The sequence below is a fragment of the Podarcis bocagei genome (assembly GCF_964188305.1).
Source record: "Podarcis bocagei genome assembly, chromosome: 2".
NCBI classification, from domain to species: domain Eukaryota; kingdom Metazoa; phylum Chordata; class Lepidosauria; order Squamata; family Lacertidae; genus Podarcis; species Podarcis bocagei.
The window spans coordinates 118,438,569-118,458,823 of NC_138126.1; the positions used below are offsets into that span (position 1 = coordinate 118,438,569).

General features: G+C 47.4%; 1 long non-coding RNA gene across 2 annotated transcripts in view; it reads right to left on the minus strand.

Moving 5' to 3' along the window:
* Positions 1-19,710, minus strand: part of LOC308580246 — a 34,148-nt gene extending 14,438 nt beyond the window's left edge. The window contains exons 1-3 of one of the 2 annotated variants that reach the window (XR_014004746.1): positions 19,457-19,710; positions 17,250-17,317; positions 9,146-9,274 (exon numbers count right to left, since the gene is read on the minus strand). This is a non-coding gene — a long non-coding RNA (uncharacterized lncRNA). The remainder of the gene's footprint in view (positions 1-9,145; positions 9,275-17,249; positions 17,318-19,456) is intronic. The other variant, XR_014004745.1, reaches the window with a different exon arrangement.
* Positions 19,711-20,255: the final 545 nt, after the last annotated feature.

The following is a 20,255-nucleotide window of genomic DNA, read 5'->3' on the forward strand; positions in this document are numbered from 1 at the left end:
TTTATCCAGCATAAAAACATGGCAATGAGGCATGCTGAATTTTTGCTCTGGAAACACAGGAGGAAACAGGAAGCTGCCCTGCTTGTCAACATTATAGGAAAAATTGGGGTTGGCTTTTACAGCTCAAAGGGACAGCGGGTGGCGCTGTGGGTTAAAGCCACAGAGCCTAGGGCTTGCCGATCAGAAGGTCAGCGGTTCAAATCCCCGCGACGGGGTGAGCTCCCGTTGCTTGGTCCCTGCTCCTGCCAACCTAGCATTTCGAAAGCACGTCAAAGTGCAAGTAGATAAATAGGTACCACTCTGGCGGGAAGGTAAACGGCGTTTCCATGCGCTGCTCTGGTTCGCCAGAGGCGGCTTAGTCATGCTGGCCAGCAGCTGCATGTGCAGGAGCGGGGAAGTGAACCCGGTTCACCAGATTACAAGTCCACTGCTCCTAACCACTACACCACACTGGCTTTTTGTTTGCTACTATGTTTTGTGTTTTTATATTGTAAACTGCCCTGTGATCCTTGGTTGAAGGGCTGTGTAGAAATTTAATAAACTAATACAGTGGTACCTCGGGTTACATACGCTTCAGGTTACATACTCCGCTAACCCAGAAGTAGTGCTTCAGGTTAAGAACTTTGCTTCAGGATAAGAACAGAAATCGGGTTCTGGCAGCGCGGCGGCAGCAGGAGACCCCATTAGCTAAAGTGGTCCTTCAGGTTAAGAACAGTTTCAGGTTAAGAATGGACCTCCAGAACGAATTAAGCACTTAACCTGAGGTACCACTGTAAGACGAAGTAAGACGAAGCAGGCTTGATAACACAGCACATTAGCTTCAGATCCATGCTGAACAGCAATGAGCAATTATTACTGAACTGCATCAATGCGTTCTCACAAGCTCTTCCTCATAACGATGCCGCCTAGAAACTTGATTTTAAAAAATAAAAAAAATGGGGGTGGGGTGGGGAAACCCAACAATTTGGCACTGTCAATTTCCCCCGCTTCCAAGTGCAGCTGCAGTCAAGTGAGCTACGTTAACTCAGTTTTGGCCATGGACTCTGAATAACCTCCTAGACTGCTGTCCCTTCCATGCTAGCGTGAGGCTTGGAGGTTCTGTTTTCCGGGCAGAGCCTTGAAATATCTGAGCCCGACTTAAGTTTTCTGTTTGTGACTCACACTTGTGCCTCGTCCCCAGCTACGGAGGGCCTTTGGCATGAGATTCAGCAATGAAGCAAATGCGACAGGCAGGCTTTGGGGGGGAGGAGAGAGAGAGAAGAAAACCTCATCTTGAGCCTATTATTCTGAATGCTGTAAAGGGACACATGTCCGGGACTTTTTTTTTTTTTTTTTTTTGGTGCACTCTAGGTTCATCCAGCGTCTTTTCCTGCCTGTTTTCCTGTGGGATCTTGTGGAATTCCTGCTTGGAAACTCCCTCCCCAGCTTTTCCGGTGGCAGTGAGGGACCATTCTAGGCTGTGTTTAAAGAACATCTTGGGCTGAATGTGAACAATTTCGCTCCCCTTCCCTGCCTCTGTGTCTGGGGAACACATGCTCTCGTTTTTCCATTGCAAAAAAAAAAAGTGCTTCCAGTCTGTTATGTACTGAGTTGAATAGGATCCAAAATGCAGCAGTCTGATTGGTCCTAGAACAATAGGATCCAGAATGCAGCAGTCTGATTTGTCCTAGAACAATAGGATCCAGAATGCAGCAGTCTGATTGGTCCTAGAACAATAGGATCCAGAATGCAGCAGTCTGATTGGTCCTAGAACAATAGGATCCAGAATGCAGCAGTCTGATTGGTCCTAGAACAATAGGATTCAGAATGCAGCAGTCTGATTTGTCCTGGAACAATAGGATTCAGAATGCAGCAGTCTGATTTGTCCTGGAACAATAGGATCTAGAATGCAGCAGTCTGATTAGTCCACAGGAGCCACCCAATCCAGCTCCAGGTGGAAGTGAATCCGCAACCTGATTGGCCTACAGGTGAATCATGGAATTAGCCAATCACTTGGAGCCCATTGTGTAATTAATGTATATAAAGCAGACATTCTGGGGGAACTGCCATTCCTCCTCACCGCTATGAGCCGAATAAAGAGCATGAAATCCACTCTCAACTCCGAGTATATTTCACAGTCTGTCACAGTTTTCTGGTGGGATACAATCCCACACCAGCACATTCGTGATGTGACGTTTATACAGAATATTTGGGAGGTTTTGCGCAACAAAGCTTGCTTCGCACGAAAGATCAGACTTTTTCTGATAAAGGAAAGTGACGTAGAAACACTCTGGGAAGTGTGGGGTTGCGCTTGCTTGGAAGCAAAGTCACATCTCCCCGCGAACAAATTAGAACTGTGGGTGGAAAAGTATTAGAAATTAAGAAAAAGTATTTTACTGTAAGCAGCACAGGGGGGAGGGGAAAGAAGCACCTTAAAGGGGGGGAATGAAAAGTCAGTTTTTAAATCTGTGTTAAATTTGTTGTTCATTTGTTAAAAATTTGGAAAACTAATAAAAATAAATTGACAAAAAAACACACCAAAAAACAACCACAACCCAGAACAAATGTTCATTAAATAACAAACATCGTTCAATCACCCTGCGGACAAATGAGGTTGGGTGACTGAGCAACAGGTCATCTGGAAGAACCCAGGTCACCTGGGAGCTTTAAAACAGGATTAGACAATTTCATGGAGGAAGAGGCTACCATTGGCTACTAGCCAGGATGGGTAGGTTCGGCCTGACGTCTTCCTTGACGATAAAGGTAAAGGGACCCCTGACCATTAGGTCTAGTCGTGGCCGACTCTGGGGCTGTGGCGCTCTTCTCGCTTTATTGGCCAAGGGAGCCGGCGTACAGCTTCCGGGTCATGTGGCCAGCATGACTAAGCCGCTTTTGGCAAACCAGAGCAGCGCACGGAAACGCCGTTTGCCTTCCCACTGGAGCGATACCTATTTATCTACTTGTACTCTGACGTGCTTTCAAACTGCTAGGTTGGCAGGAGCAGGGACCAAGCAAGGGGAGCTCACCCCATCATGAGGATTCGAACCGCCAACCTTCTGATCGGCAAGTCCTAGGCTCTGTGGTTTAACCCACAGCGCTACCCGTGTCCCCTCCTTGACGATAGGGATAGGGCAATTGCCCCCTTTCCCCTTGCAATGCCAGCTACTCCATGCTGCAAAAGCGTCAGAGTGCAAGGGGTATTAAGCCTCTGTCTGGCTCCTTCTGCCAATAAAAGCCCGGAAAGATGTGATGGGAGGGGGAAAGGGGAGAATTAAATGGCAGGTCCCAACTTAGAAAAGGGGAGGGGGGAAGAAGGAGCGACTACCACTTTTAGAACGATGCCTGATTAATCAAAGACGGTGTGTTGTTGTTGTTTAGTCGTTTAGTCGTGTCCGACTCTTCGTGACCCCCTGGACCAGAGCATGCCAGGCACTCCTCTCTTCCACTGCCTCCCGCAGTTTGGTCAAACTCATGCTGGTAGCTTTGAGAACACTTTCCAACCATCTCACCCTCTGTCGTCTCCTTCTCCTTGGGCCCTCCATCTTTCCCAAAATCAGGGTCTTTGCCAGGGAGTCTTCTCTTCTCATGAGGTGGCCAAAGTGTTGGAACCTCAGCTTCACGATCTGTCCTTCCAGTGAGCACTCAGGGCTGATTTCCTTAAGAATGGATAGGTTTGATCTTCTTGCAGTCCATGGGACTCTCAAGAATCTCCTCCAGCACCATAACTCAAAAGCATCAATTCTTTGACAATCAGCCTTCTTTATGGTCCAGCTCTCACTTCCATACATCACTACTGGGAAAACCATAGCTTTTACGATACGGACCTTTGTTGGCAAGGTGATGTCTCTGCTTTTTAAGATGCTGTCTAGGTTTGTCACTGCTTTTCTCCCAAGAAGCAGGCGTCTTTTAATTTCATGGCTGCTGTCACCATCTGCAGTGATCATGGAGCCCAAGAAAGTAAAATCTCTCACTGCCTCCATTTCTTCCCCTTCTCTTTGCCAGGAGGTGATGGGACCAGTGGCCATGATCTTCATTTTTTTGATGTTGAGCTTCAGACCATATTTTGCGCTCTCCTCTTTCACTCTCATTAAAAGGTTCTTTAATTCCTCCTCACTTTCTGCCATCAAGGTTGTGTCACCTGCATATCTGAGGTTGTTGATATTTCTTCCGGCAATCTTAATTCCGGCTAGGGATTCATCCAGCCCAGCCTTTCGCATGATGAATTCTGCATATAGGTTAAATAAGCAGAGAGACATCTAAGGGCAGACAAATAGTTGCCCCATTCTCAACATCAATATGTGTGTGTTTTTGTGATGGCTTCATCGTTCAAATGTTACTCGTGCCCACAGACAAGACACTCTTCTTTCGCTGGCAACGTTGGCATGAAGTGGTACAAAACATACACACAAAACGTGCCAAATGTTCAAACTATTGCAATCTTTGGAACCATGTGCAAGTCAGCAGTTATCCAATACACACAAGGCAGTAAAAGGTGCCTTAGACCAGGGGTAGGCAACCTAAGGTTCGTGGGCCGGATGCGGCCCAATCACCTTCTCAATCCGGCCTGTGGACGGTCCGGGAATCAGCGTATTTTTACATGAGTAGAATGTGTCCTTTTCTTTAAAATGCATCTCTGGGTTATTTGTGGGGCCTGCCTGGTGTTTTTACATGAGTAGAATGCGTGCTTTTATTTAAAATGCATCTCTGGGTTATTTGTGGGGCATAGGAATTCGTTCATTTCCCCCAAAAAAATATAGTCCAGCCCCCCACAAGGTCTGAGTGATGGTGGAGCAGCCCAAGGCTCAAAAAGGACCCCTGCCTTAGACAATATAACAAACAGTTCTTCTCTGGCACCATCTGCTGGTCAAAGTGACAAATGCAGCAATGATGCTAGAAAGAGAATTAACAGTTGGACCTTGGATGCAGAACGCCTTGTGAGTCCAACATTTTGGCTCCCGAAAGCTGCAAACCTGGAAGTGAGTGTTCTGGTTTGCAAAAATTCTTTGGAACCCGAATGTCTGACGTGGCTTTCCAACGTTTTGGAAGTCGAAGGAACTTCCAGAACAGATTCTGTTCGACTTCCGATGTACCATTGTACTGATTTTTTGCATAGACAAAAAAAAAAAAACAACAACAACAACAGAGAGAAGATGGATAAGAGTAATCCTGTTTGTAAGCAAAACCCCAGCTGGGCTTCCAAGGTCTCTGATGAGTCAGATTCTCCAATGCGGCAATAAACAAGTACCAAGGTCTTCCAGGTAAGGTCTTCTAGTTATCTCCCGCAATGTGCTCTACGTGGGGCTACCTTTGAAGGTGACCCGGAAACTTCAATTAATCCAGAATGTGGCGGCTAGACTGGTGACTGGGGGCGGCCACCAGGACCACATAACACAGGTTCTGAGAGATCTGCATTGGCTCCCAGTACGTTTCCGAGCACAATTCAAAGTGTTGATGCTGACCTTTAAAGCCCTAAATGGCCTTCACCCAGTATGCCTGAAGGAGTGTCTCCACTCCCATCATTCAGCCTGGACACTGATGTCCAGCTCCGAGGGCATTCTGGTGGTTCCCTCGCTGCAAGAACTGAGGTTACAGGGAACCAGACAGAGGGCCTTCTCGGTAGTGGCGCCCGCCCTGTGGAACGCCCTCCCAGCAGATGTCAACGAAATAAGAAGCTATCTTATTTTTAAAAGACATCTGAAGGCAGCCCTGTTTAGAGAAGTTTTTAATATTTAATGCTGTGTTGTTTTTAACACTTGATTGGGAGCCGCCCAGAGTGGCTGGAGAAACCCAGCCAGATGGGCGGGGTATAAATAATAAATTTATGATGATGATGTTCAGATCAAGGGAAGTCCTGCTCTATTCTGTTTCAGTCAGATCACTCCTGGAGTACTGTGTCCAGTTCTGGGCAGCACAATTTAAAAATGATATTGACAAGCTGGAACTTGTGCAGAGCATGCACCACTCTGGCGAGACAGTCTGCGGGCAGGTAGAGTCTCAGCTTGCGTACCAGATGGAGCTGATAGACAGCCACCCTGGACACAGAATTGATCTGCGCTTCCATGGACAGCTGCGAGTCCAAAATGACTCCCAGGCTGTGCACCTGGTCCTTCAGGGGCACAGTTACCCCATTCAGGACCAGGGAGTCCTCCACACCAGCCCGCCCCCTGTCCCCCCCAAAACAGTACTTCTGTCTAGTCAGGATTTAACCTCAATCCATTAGCTGCCATCCATCCTCCAACCGCCTCCAGACACTCACACAGGACTATACTTCTGTTACTGGATCCTAGAATAGCATTAGCTTTTCTTTTCTTTTTGCTACGACCCCCTAGATCCTTTCTGCATGTACTACTGGCGAGCCAGGTGTCCCCCATCTTATATTTGTGTATCTGGTTCTCCACGGAAATTGGGGTGGGAAGTCAACGAAAACAAGAGAAAAAGACATAATTGTGTTTTGATTATATATGCTAAAAATGTGGAAACTTAATAAAATATAATTGGGGGGGGGAATAATTGTGATACAGTACTGTGGTCCTAACAGAGTTCCTCATTCTGCAGTAGCTGTCGGATAATACAGAACTGTGTCTAGAAATCCTACTCAGGTTTAATTAAAGCTCTCACCACACGAGGGCAGTGCAGCACAGCCTTGCTGAAGCTAGAGAAAGATAATCCTGGTTCAATATTGCATATGCAATACCGATCGTTTATTTTCTTCAAGTTCCAGCTCTTATTTCCTGCTTCTTCATCCTTACAACTCCACAGCATTTCAACTAAAGCCTGGGCCCCCAACTCCTGCAAAGAAATGACTTCAGGCCAGGGTGGATTTTTGGGTGGATCAATTTGATTTGATACCTGAAGGAGCGTCTCCACCCGCATCGTTCTGCCTGGACGCTGAGGTCCAGCGCCGAGGGCCTTCTGGCAGTTCCCTCATTGCGAGAAGCAAAGCTACAGGGAACCAGGCAGAGGGCCTTCTCGGTAGTGGCGCCCGCCCTGTGGGACGCCCTCCCATCAGATGTCAAAGTGATAAATAACTACCTGACATTCAGAAGACATCTTAAGGCAGCCCTGTTCAGGGAAGTTTTTAATCTGTGATATTTTAGTGTATTTTTGGTTTCTATGGAAGCCGCCCAGAGTGGCTGGGGAAACCCAGCCAGATGGGCGGGGTACAAATAATAAATTATTATTATTATTATTATTATTATTATTATTATTATTATTATTATTATTATTATTATTGATTTAAATCATTAGTCAGTAAGACTTGATTTAGATCATATATATATATATATATATATATATATATATATATATATATATAACAGAAAAACTCATTCTTGCTGGTATAATCTTAATATTTACAACCAGATGAAGGTTTTGTTTTTGGAATAATAAATTTTCAGAGTAGCTTTTACAGTGAGATCAAAAATTACTGATTTGGTTATACTATTAGAAATACATAGATAATTATGAAATTATTTGAGGTTTAATAAGTTAACTTATTTATATCTGGAAAACTTTTCTGCTGTACTTTATTGGAAGGAGAAAAATAATCATTTCCTTAATAACAACTTAAACAGTTTATTTAACTAAAGCAATAACATCATAGCATATGTATCCATGTTTGTTAACTGATGTGGTTAAGCTTTTTTAAAAAAAAAACAAAAACTTAGACTGAGTTTTAGCACACACGAAAAACTTAAAACAAATCCTTATTTCCTTAGCCTTTGGACTATAATGTAACCTAAATAGAAAATCTTTAGAAAGATTTACCCTCCAAAAGCATTTTATTTAAAAAATCTAATTTAAATTTTAAAAAAATGAAAACCCCCTGATTTTTATACTTTTAAAAAATCATTGATTTTTATCCACCTTGCTTCAGGCCCAAGGGACGTGCATCCTTTGTAAGAAATTGATGAGACCACCGTACGGCTGCGTGAATCCCTTTCCCTTAGTCCTAGGCAGGTGGCGGCGGCAGAGAGAAAGAACAAGGACCTGTTCCCTGGGACTAGTGGCCTTTCCTACAGGGTTGCATACCCTCCAACATTTCTCTGATGAAAATAGGGATGCCCAGTGCTATTTTTCTTGAAAAAGAGGTGACAGGACTCACGGGGAACACCTCAATGGCGCCCACCTGAGAGGTGCCAGAACTGAGTTCCATCAAGTCCCACCTGGGGCCGCCCTATTCCATACCCTCCAACATTTCTCTGATAAAACTAGGGACATGCACCTGTATGCACCTGAATCCCCTCTTGCAAAATGAGTCACAGTCTGGAGGTACTCTTGAGTGATGGAGAAATGAATTTAAAGGTGTGGAATGAACTAATTGTTCATTCAGATGAAATGGATGCTCATGGTGCTATTTTTATAGAAATGGAGGTACCAGCACTCACCATGAATGCCTCCCTTGTCCTCTTATAACATACCCTCCAACATTTCTCTGAATGAAAATAGGGACACCCTACTGTACCTTCCTGGGGTCACGGGTGGGGCTGTGGTCTAAACCACAGAGCCTAGGGCTTGCCGATCAGAAGGTCGGCAGTTTGAATCCCTTCCGGCGGGAAGGAAAACAGTGTTTCTGTGCGCTGCTCTGGTTTCGCCAGAAGCGGCTTAGTCATGCTGGCCACATGACCCGGAAGCTGTACGCCGGCTCCCTCGGCCAATAAAGCGTGACTAAGCCGCTTCTGGCGAACCAGAGCAGTGCACAGAAATGCCGTACCTATTTATCTACTTGCACTTTGACATGCTTTTGAACTGCTAGGTTGGCAGGAGCAGGGACCGAGCAATGGGAGCTCACCCCGTCGCGGGGATTCGAACCACCGACCTTCTGATCGGCAAGTCCTAGGCTCTGTGGTTTTACCCGCAGCACCACCTGCCTCCCTACCTTTTACTGTACCTTCCAACATTTCTCCGGTGAAAATAGGGATGCCCTAAGGAAAAGCGGCACATTCTGAAATCAAATTAGAGAAGGAGACGGCTTCTGCAAACCCGGGACTCTCCCTGGAAAATAGGGACGCTTGGAGAGTCTGGGGTTAGCACACTGGAGCGGAGAACCACCCCAAATGAGCATTAGCACCTGAACATTTTGATAAGCTTATTCTTGAATCACACTGGAATTTCTGCTAGATGGGGGCAATATTTGCTGCAGTTCTTCCGCTCCCGGCATACTTACAGTGGCTATTTTCTGCCTTCAGTGCTGGAAATGGAAGACATGCCTCTGAAGACCAGTTGCTAGGATTCACAAGATTGCGGCTGTGCTCATGTCCTCCGTACGGGTTTCCCATGGGCTTCTGGTCGGCCTCTGTGAGAACAAACGCAGGACAAAGCAGGCTTCCTTTTCGGCCTGATCCACAACAGCTCTTCATTACCTGCTAAAGTGTGATCAGGTTTTATTGGGCTGCAGGAATCATATACAGTGGTACCTTGGGTTACATACGCTTCAGGGTACAGGCTCCGCTAACGCAGAAATAGTACCTCGGGTTAAGAACTTTGCTTCAGGATGAGAACAGAAATCGCACGGCAGCAGCAGGAGGCCCCATTTGCTAAAATGGTACCTCAGGTTAAGAACAGTTTCAGGTTAAGAACGGACCTCCGGAACAAATTAAGTACTTAACCCGAGGTACCACTGTACCGCCCAAAACCTGCAGGTCTCAGTCCTCTGTCCTTCCAACCCCCAATCTGCTCTGGAGGGTCCCTCAATCCCCTGGAGCAGATTTTGAAGATGCACCGGGGGGGGGGGGGAGCTGCAGGAAAAGGAGAAATCTGTGTCACAAGAGGAATAGCAATTCTGGACACAGGCCCTAAACGGCCTCAGCCCAGTATACCTGAAGGAGCGTCTCCACCCCTATCATTCTGCCCGGACACTGAGGTCCAGCTCCGAGGGCCTTCTGGCGGTCCCTCACTGCAAGGTTACAGGGAGCCAGGCAGAGGGCCTTCTCAGTGGTGGCACCAGCCCTGTGGAATGCCCTCCCATCAGATGTCAAGGAAATAAACAACTATCTGACTTTTAGAAGACATCTGAAGGCAGTCCTGTTTAGGGAACTTTTTAATGTCTGGTGTTTTATTGTATTTTTAATATTTTGTTGGAAGCTGCCCAGAGTGGCTGTGGAAACCCAGCTAGATGGGATGGGTATAAATAATAAATTGTTACTATTATATAATTATATATATTTAGGTGCCGGGCAAAAACATTCCTCTTCTCCCTGGCCTTTGGCTAAATGTTCAATCTACAGCCTTTTAAACTGGACCGGGGTGGGGGGGGAGAGTATCGTTTCTGTTTGTTTCTATGCACAAAAATGGATAGCTCAGTTGGGAAAGCACGAGACTCTTAAATCTCAGGATCGTGGTGGGCAAACAATTCCTGCTTTGCGGGGGGAGGGGGGGCACTCGACAACCCTTGGGATCCGTTCCAATTCTATGATTTTTGTCTTTTTATATTGAAAACCGCCCTGTGATCCTCGGATGAAGGGTGGCATAGAAATTTAACAAACAAATAAATGCAACCCATCCCCTGCTATGCTGCCCCTAATCCAAGGTGAAAGGTTGTGTGTGTGTGTATTGGGGACTTTCCTGTGTATTCCGGATCTGATGAGCTTGCATCAGAATGAATTGATTTTAGAATATATTTCAATTAATTGATTGTGATATTTTGTAAACGGTGTTATTTTTACTGTTATTAGCTGCTCTGAGCCCAGCTGCGGCTGGGGAGGGCGGGATATAAATAATAATAATAATAATAATAATAATAATAATAATAATAATAATTATTATTATTATTATTATTATTATTATTATTATTATTATTATTATCTCCTCATGTTATCACTGAGAGCCAGTGTGGTGTAGTGGTTAAGAGCGGTAGTCTCGTAATCTGGGGAACCGGGTTCGATTCCCTGCTCCTCCACATGCAGCTGCTGGGTGACCTTGGGCTAGTCACACTTCTCTGAAGTCTCTCAGCCCCACTCGCCTCACAGAGTGTTTGTTGTGGGGGAGGAAGGGAAAGGAGAATGTTAGCCGCTTTGAGACTCCTTCAGGTAGTGATAAAGCGGGTTATCAAATCCAAACTCTTCTTCTTCTCATGTGCAGACTGCAGTGGGGGCCAATATTTGGCATCCTGAACATCACAGCTTTCTCTCCCCCCCCCCCCCTTTAAGGCTGCAAAGAGAACTGCAAAGGTCATCATTTCCTTCCATTGTTCTTGGATCCTTCTCCCTAACAGAAATCAAACAAATGCTGTGCAATCAGGATATGCAAAACCCAGTGCTATTTTTTTCTAGAAAATAAGAGGTGCTGGAACTGAGTTCCAGTGAGTTCTGGTGGGGGGGGGGCGCGAGAAGAGCCCAGCAAATATCCTCAATGGGCAGGATATACATCAGGCTCAGAAGTAAAGGGGATGTGCAGCATGAAATACACTTATGTACAATGATTTACCAGCTCTGTCGATAGAGCACGAGACTCTTAAATCTCAGGGTTGTGGATTCGAGTCCTGCTTCGCAGGGGGTTGGACTGGATGACCCTCATTGTCCCTTTCAACCCTAAAGGTAAAGGTAAAGGTACCCCTGCCCGTACGGGCCAGTCGTGTCCGACTCTACGGAACCAGGGAACCAGGCAGAGGGCCTTCTTGGTAGTGGCGCCCTCCCTGTGGAACGCCCTCCCACCAGATGTCAAAGAGAACAACAACTACCAGACTGAAGGCAGCCCTGTTTAGGGAAGCTTTTAATGCTTGATGTATCACAGTATTTTAATATTCTTTTGGAAGCCACCCAGAGTGGCTGGGGAAACCCAGCCAGATGGGCGGGGTATAAATAATAAATTATTATTATTATTATTATTATTATTATTATTATTATTATTATTATTATTATCTCACTTAAGAGGCCGGGGGCCAGCGCTGTCCGGAAACACTTCCGGGTCACGTGGCCAGCATGACCAAGCTGCTCTGGCGAGCTTACACCAGCGCAGCACATGGAAACGCCGTTTACCTTCCCGCTATAAAGCGGTACCTATTTATCTACTTGCACTTAGGGGTGCTTTCGAACTGCTAGGTGGGCAGGAGCTGGGACCAAAGGACGGGAGCTCACCCCGCCGCAGGGATTCGAACCGCCGACCATGCGATCGGCAAGCCCTAGGCGCGGTTTTACCCACAGCACCACCCGCATCTCCCTACAGTCTATAATTCTATGACTTCAATAGGCTCAAGTACATGGGTGTAGCCGGGGGGCAGCTGCCTCCCCTAGATCAAGTAAAACAATAGAAATACTTAACTAACCGACCAATCACATTGGTCCTGCCCCACCCCCAACAAAAATCCTGGCTACGCCCATGCTAAAGTACAGCTGTACCTCGGAAGTCGAACGGAATCCCTTCCAGAAGTCCGTTTGACTTCCAAAACGTTCTGAAACCAAGGCGCGGCTTCCAATTGGCTGCAGGAAGCTCCCGCAGCCAATCGGAAGCCACGCCGGACGTTCGGGTTCCAAAGAATGTCCGCAAACCGGAACAGTCGTTTCCAGGTTTGCGGCGTTCTGGAGCCAAAAACGTTTGAGTCGCAAGGCGTTCGACTTCCGAGATACGACTGACTGTATACCTAACTCGTTCAAAGGACTAAGATGGAAACCTCTGCAGCCAGAAACTTTCTGGGCTGCGCTGTGTGGATGTGACAGATCGATGTCTTGCCTCAGAAAGCTGAGAAACTGAAACCGAATCTAGACTAGACGGAAGGGCTGTTGGTGGGCGGCCCTCAGACCGGATGGGTGTGATGTGTCGCCTGCTCTGGATGGGGTTACATTCCCTCGGAAGGAGCAGGTATGTCTCTCGGGGATATTTGTGAATTCATTTGTGTCACTCGAGACTCAAGTGGACTCAAGATTTAAAAAAAAGAAAATTGGAAATTATTTATGTATGCAACAACAGCGGCAAGAATTATATTAGCACAAGCTTGGAAGACAGAGGAAATACCAACAAAAGAACAGTGGCAAGGGTCTAAACCACTGAGCCTCTTAGGGTGGCGATCAGAAGGTTGGCGGTTCGAATCCCCATGAAGGGGTGATCTCCCATTGCTGTGTCCCAGCCTTCTGCCAACCTAGCAGTTCAAAAGTACACCAGCGCAAGTAGATAAATAGGTACTGCTGCAGCGGGAAGGTAAACAGCGTTTCTGTGCACTCTGGCTTCCGTCACAGTGTCCCGTTGTGGCAGAAGCGGTTTAGTCATGCTGGCCACATGACCCGGAAAGCTGTCTGTGAACAAACACCGGCTCCCTCGGCCTAAAGTGAGATGAGTGGTGCACCCCATAGTCGCCTTTGACTGGACTTAACCTTCCAGGGGTCCTTTACCTTTACCTTTTTTTACCTATTACCTGAAGGAGCACCTCCACCCCCATCGTTCTGCCCTGACACTGAGGTCCAGCTCCGAGGGCCTTCTGGCGGTTCCCTCACTGCGAGAAGCCAAGTTACAGATGTCAAAGAGAAAAACAACTACCAGACTTTTACAAGACATCTGAAGGCAGCCCTCTTTAGGGAAGCTTTTAAAGTTTAATAGACTATTGTACAGTGGTACCTCAGGTTACATAACGCTTCAGGTTACAGACTCCGCGAACCCAGAAATAGTGCTTCAGGTTAAGAACTGTGCTTCACGATGAGAACAGAAATCGTGCTCCAGCGGTGCAGCGGCAGCAGGAGGCCCCATTAGCTAAAGTGGTGCTTCAGTTTAAGAACAGTTTCAGATTAAGTACGGACCTCCGGAACGAATTAAGTACTTAACCTGAGGTACAACTGTATTTTAATATTCTGTTGGAAGCCGCCAAGAGTGGCTGGGGAAACCCAGCCAGATGGGCAGGGTATAAATTATTATTATTATTATTATTATTATTATTATTATTATTATTATTGAATAGGACATTCCTATTTTCTTCGGAGAAATGTTGGGAGGGTATGCAATAACTAGTGGTGACTCCAAGCTTTTGGGCAGCGGTCTCTCCTAATCCCACCTGGAGATGCCAAATCTGGAACCTTGTGTATGGGGAAGCAGCTGCGCTGCCCCTTCCCCTGTGACTCAGCCATGGCCCTTCCCTTAGGGGAGAGGGGTTTCTTAACCCTTTCCCCTGGAGCTGCTCTTTCCTGCCTCAAACCGCCAGCCTCCGAGCTGCTTTGAGCCCCGCTGTGGTAGGAAACATACATAGGTACGCAAGTCTTTTCCACAGGGGGGAGGAGACGTCTGTGGGCATGTGCGATTTTCAGTGGTGGAGGGAAAGGAGGCTGGGAGGTAAGGGTTTAGAAGCTCCTCTCCCTCTCCCTGTGCCAATCTTCCACTTCAGATTGCAACCTCGGGGGCTGCAGAAAAATGGAACCAAACAACTATAGGTAACATATCGCGTCATGCTTAGCAAGTATGTGGTTTGGAGGTGTTGTCCCACCAGTCATTTCTGCCCAGCAAGCACACGGAACAACTGAAAAGTCCTGCATTTTGTGGAGAAGTGTTATTACAAAGCTCTCCGCAAGCGCGTGCCTTTCGTTGTTTTAAATCTGAAGCGCCGGTTTTGTTAAAGCCGATCCAGAAAAACTTAACTGTCCTGCAGCAACAATTCAAAAGGAAAACCACCGGGGATTCCCAGGGGTGCCACAGGCTGCCTTCTCTATAATACAATGGTACCTAAGGTTACATACGCTTCAGGTTACATACGCTTCAGGTTACATACGCTTCAGGTTACAGACTCCGCCAACCCAGAAATATTACCTCAGGTTAAGAACTTTGCTTCAGGATGAGAACAGAAATCGTGCTCCGGCGGTGCAGCAGCAGCAGGAGGCCCAATTAGCTAAAGTGGTGGTTCAGATTAAGAACAGTTTATTTATTTTTGCCTCAAAAGCAGCCTCCAAGTTGCTGCAATGTGTGCTAGATGCGACATCGAAGAGATCTTAACTTCCAGAGCCAAAGGAACAGCCTCAAATCTGAAGAATGGCAGTTCTAGTAATTTACAGCAGCAACATTTTAACATCCTCACCAATTTCTCCAAAAGACAAAATAGGAACAAGGTTCTGGGTTACAGTTTCCCTGCCCCGCTTTAACATTTTGTGCTGTAATCTGGATTGCACTGAAAGATTTTGCATATTGCGCCTGATACACAGCAACCGCAGTTCTCCCACATGACTGTACAACTTCACATCTACACATTTTTCATCAATTAATAAATCACCCAGCGATTAATAGGTCATTGTGATACAGTTTATGGCCTGAAACGAGGTTGCACACACCAACAGCACCTTTTGCCTAGTGCCCATGACATCACTCGCCATAAACAACACAACCCACTTCGCCCTCAATACGTAGGTGCCTGCACCACCACATTTTCCGATGCGATACTTAAATCTGGTGTGAAATGAGAAGGCAAACCATGCATGCCGGCCGGCCTCGCATTACTGATGTTACTGATGTTCACAATCCAGCACACGTGCTTTTTGTGTGTGCCAGGAGATGTTTCTAACACCACGTGCGAGAACATCCTCAGCCAACAAAGAGCGGACCTCTCGCAGAAGCTAAATTACAAAGCGAAAGTGTAAAGGGAGGAGACTCTTGAGAGTCCCATGGACTGCAAGAAGATCAAACCTCTCCATTCTGAAGGAAATAAGGCCTGGAAGGACAGATCGTGAAGCTGAGGCTCCAATACTTTGGCCACCTCATGAGAAGAGAAGACTCCCTGGAAAAGACCCTGATGTTGGGAAAGATGGAGGGCCCAAGGAGAAGGGGACGACAGAGGACGAGATGGTTGGATAGTGCTCTCGAAGCCACAAACATGAGTCTGACCAAACTGCGGGAGGCAGTGGAAGACAGGAGTGCCTGGCGTGCTCTGGTCCATGGGGACACGACTAAACGACTAAACAACAACAACAAAGGGCCTTGTGGGCTGCATCCCTGGAAGAAGCCAGAGATCTGAACCACTCGTTGCGCTTTAGGGAGTGTGGTGCCACCGCAAAAAACCTGCAACCAGCTCCCATGTCACACGGATTTCGGACAGTGGAATGCAGAGCTCAGCAGGGAGGAGGGTGGGGGGCAAAACTAGCATGATTTGGATCTGCCTGCCATTAGCCCTGGCGCCACCTACTGTTAGCCTCCCCGCCTTCCGCCCTACCAGTCCCAAGGGGCATCAGGCCACTGCTGATTATATTGTTATGAGTTGCGGGGGGGCAGGGAGGAAGTAGGCTGCATGCAAGATCCGTCTAAACCCTGGAACCGGCAAGTGTTAAAATATAAGCCAGGCTAGCTTCGTGGGACGCGGGTGGCACTGTGGGTTAAACCACAGAGCCTAGGACTTGCCAATCAGAAGGTTGGCGGTTTGAATGCCCACGACGGGGTGAGCTCCCGTTGCTCGGTCCCTGCTCCTGCCAACCTAGCAGTTTGAAAGCACGTCAAAGTGCAAGTAGATAAATAGGTACTGCTCCGGGGGGGAGGTAAGCGGCGTTTCCGTGTGCTGCTCTGGTTCGCCAGAAGCGGCTTAGTCATGCTGGCCACATGACCCGGAAGCTGTACGCTGGCTCCCTCGGCCAATAAAGCAAGATGAGCGCTGCAACCCCAGAGTCGGTCACAACTGGACTTAACAGTCAGGGGTCCCTTTACCTTTACCTTTTTAGCTTCCTGTGTCAAGGTGATGGGACATTAAGAGAACAAAGGAGAGGGGGCTCTGTGCTAGACGTCAGAGTTAGAAGGACAAAGCCTAGGTTAGGAGTTGGCAGTGATGTGGGCCAGGTGTAAAGCCGCAAGCCGGAAGAAGACAGAGAGGCAGAGCCATGCTTGATTTCTGTTTGAATCCAAGGCTGCAGCTATAGGAGAAACAAGACCCTTTCAGGGTGTTGGTGCTGTGAACCCCTCTATCGTGGACTCAGGTTCTATATATGTGTAAATAAACCATATATCCTAAAGACACCAGAGTCTCCGCTGTGCCACATTCCAAAAGTAAACATGGACCCTAGGTAAAGTGCCCAGAGTCTCCCATTAGAAAAGCTTGCTTACTCAAAAATATAACCAGTTTTGCTTCTAGTTTGTTTGGCACTATGACGTAAATGCCACGTGTGAAACTAGCCTTTGCAAATCCCTTTCCATATCCGAGAGGCACAGAGAACGGCTTAAAATGTGACTTGCGAAAACAAACCAGACAAGCACCAGGCAGGCATGTCCCAAGAGGCAATCTGGCCCCCCTCCTGGGGGCATTTTCAGGAGTGAAATTGTACAGTGCTATCCCAAGAAGCGAGTTTCAATAAGCTCTGCATGTGGCTGCAATCCTGCACACTTACCTGGAGTTAAGACTGCTTCTACACTGGCGTCCTTCAGCACCGCTAAGCCGCTTCTCTTCGGCACTTAGCTGAAAGTGGGATGAAAAAAGGCGATCCTCAGATAGCTCCCTATCGGATAAGACGCTTTTGTAATGTTTACTCAAAGGTCTGCCCTATTCAGCAAAGGCCTCTTCCAGTATTAAGAAAAATCTACCTACAGTACTTGCAATCTCAGCCTGTTTTATTGCTTCCTGTTGAGTGAGGCTGGGGGATTATGGGTGAACTGCTTAATATCCTTTGAACAGCTTGTCTTAGTTTTCCCTTATTGTCCGTTTCTGGGGGAGTTCATTACAGTGGTACCTCGGGTTAAGTACTTAATTCGTTCCGGAGGTCTGTTCTTAACCTGAAACTGTTCTTAACCTGAAGCACCGCTTTGGTTAATGGGGCCTCCCGCTGCCGCCGCACCACCGGAGCACGATTTCTATTCTCATCCTGAAGCAAAGTTCTTAACCTGAGGTACTATTTCTAGGTTAGCGGAGTCTGTAACCTGAAGCGTATGTAACCCAAGGTACCACTGTATATGTGTGTGGATATATAGTATATTTTTAGTATATGTGCTGCCAGAGCACAAATCTTATACAGTGGTACCTCTGGTTATGAACTTAATTTGTTCTGGAGGTCCGTACTGAAGCCGAAACCGCTCGTAACATGAGGCGCGTGACTTCCGCTCACATCCCGGGGCAAAGTTCACAACCGGGAGCATCTACCTCCAGGTTAGCGGAGCTCACAACCTGTAGCGTTCGCAAGGAAGACGGTACGTAACGCAAGGTTCCACTGTACACATGCACAGTCATACCTTGGAAGCTGAATGCCTTGGCTCCCGAAAAAATTGGCTCCCGAACAGTCGAAACCCGGAAGTGAGTGTTCCAGTTTCCGAATGATTTTTGGAAGCCGAACATCCGGCGCGGTTTCCGATTGGCTGCAAGACGCTCCTGCAGCCAATCGGAAGCTGTGCTTTGTTTTTCATATGGTTCTAGGAGTCGAACGGACTCCCGGAACACATTCTGTTTGATAACCAAGGTACCACTGTATATGTGAGACCCTTTTTTCAGTCAGAGCTCACTGGAGCTCAGCTGCAGGACCTCTCAAGTGGGCGCCATTGCCATTCTAAGAGAACAAGGAAAAGTTTACGGTGAGTTCCAGCACCTCTTTTTTTAGAAAAATGACACTACAGTCATACCTCGGGTTGAATGTGCTTCGGGTTGAGCGCATTCGAGTTGCGCTCCACAGCCACCTGGAAATAACGGAGAGCGTTACTTCCGGGTTTCGCCGCTCGCGCATGCACATACGCTCAAAATGGCGTCACGCGCATGCGCGTCAGCGGCAAAACGCGGCCCACGCATGCACAGATGCGCCGTCGCGTCTTGCGTTGTGTTCAGGATGCGAACGGGGCTCCGGAACAGATCCTGTTCGCATCCCGAGGTACCACTGTAGCTAGCTACCCATGCGCCTGTGCAATGAGACATTTGGGCTTTCCCCCCCTTCTCTTAAGTGAATGGGTGGTTTTTAATGAGGGACTGAAAACGGAAGAGACACATCATTGAAATGAGCGCCCTGGATAGTCGCCTTTCGCAGGGCGGCACGTGAACCGCGTTTAGCCCCATGCGCGACAATGGCATCTTTACAAAACCGGAACCGGTCAGACATTTGGAGGCGAGCCAGGATTCGGGAAATCGTTGCAAAGGCGGAAACTCACGACATTGGAAAGGCGGGGCTACAAGGTGGCTGTTGACCTTTCTCTTCTGTTTGGCGGCTGCCCAAAAGGAGTGGGAGGGAAAGGGATAAAAAAAATAAGGGAGGGGAATAACTTTCATTTCAGGAACAAAATAAAAAAAATCCCTTCCAGTAGCAGCTTAGAGACCAACTAAGTTCGTTATTGGTATGAGCTTTCGTGTGCATGCACACTTCTTCAGATAGTTTCAGGGAACCCCTAAGCAAAGACCACATCCCACTCTCACCTTAACTGTCCCACCCAACAAGCCGTTCCTCTTCTGTATATTTTACTCGATAGTAAAGTTTCTGCCCCAGTTCCCCAGTTTGATAAACTCTACTCCCAAGGAAAAGCCATTTGGACGACCGCCTTGCAACAAGCTCCTACTACATTTACTATGAAACCGTCGGGTCCAGTAAAGTTCTACAGGGCTAAATCCAACCTTAGGCGTACTTACTCACGAGGAAGCCCCGTTGCACTCAATTGGGGGGGGGGACCTGACTTCCAGGTACACAGAGTCAGGACCGGGCTGCCGCCGGGCGCAACCTCCCTACTAGTTTCCATTGCGCACTCGCTCCGAAGCAAATCCCACCCGGCTCTCTGCTGCTCCGCTCCCCCAAGCGCGCGCGCTTCCGGCGGAGGAGGGCTGCGGCCGCGCAGTGCGATCCGCGTCCTCCTCCTACACACGTTCAGCGGCAAGCCAGCGTCGAGTGGGGCTGCCCCCGCTTTCTATTAAAAGCCGCCCTGAGAAATTCAGGAAGGGATTTTTGTCCAGTGCCAAATTGCCAAGAGCTCATTTCGCCCCCGTACGTTTGATGACGGCTCCTGGTTTTTTAAAAGTGCAACAAGGAGGAGGCGTGACGGTAGCTAAATGGGGGGGGCTTTGTTTTTGGGGTTGAGCTTTCCCCCCCTCCCATAAACTGGAGTGCTTGCTTTGCCCCCGCGCGTAGCGCTACTACCTGTGATTGTCTCCTATTTCAATGCAAAATGCTGCGTCCTGTATTGATAGTTTTGTTTTACATATTCCAAGTCTGTGTGTCTGTCTGCCAAGTTAGAGATCCTCTCCAAATGCGTGTCTGAAAGGTCATGTATTTAAGCTCTGGGTAGCAAAGGACAGACAGATTTATAAATTCATGTGTATGTTTGTGTGACAAATTCCAGAGGGGCCATTTTGTTAGGCTGCAATTATAATAATAATAATAATAATAATTTTTTATTTATACCCCGCCCTCCCCAGCCAAGGCCGGGCTCAGAGC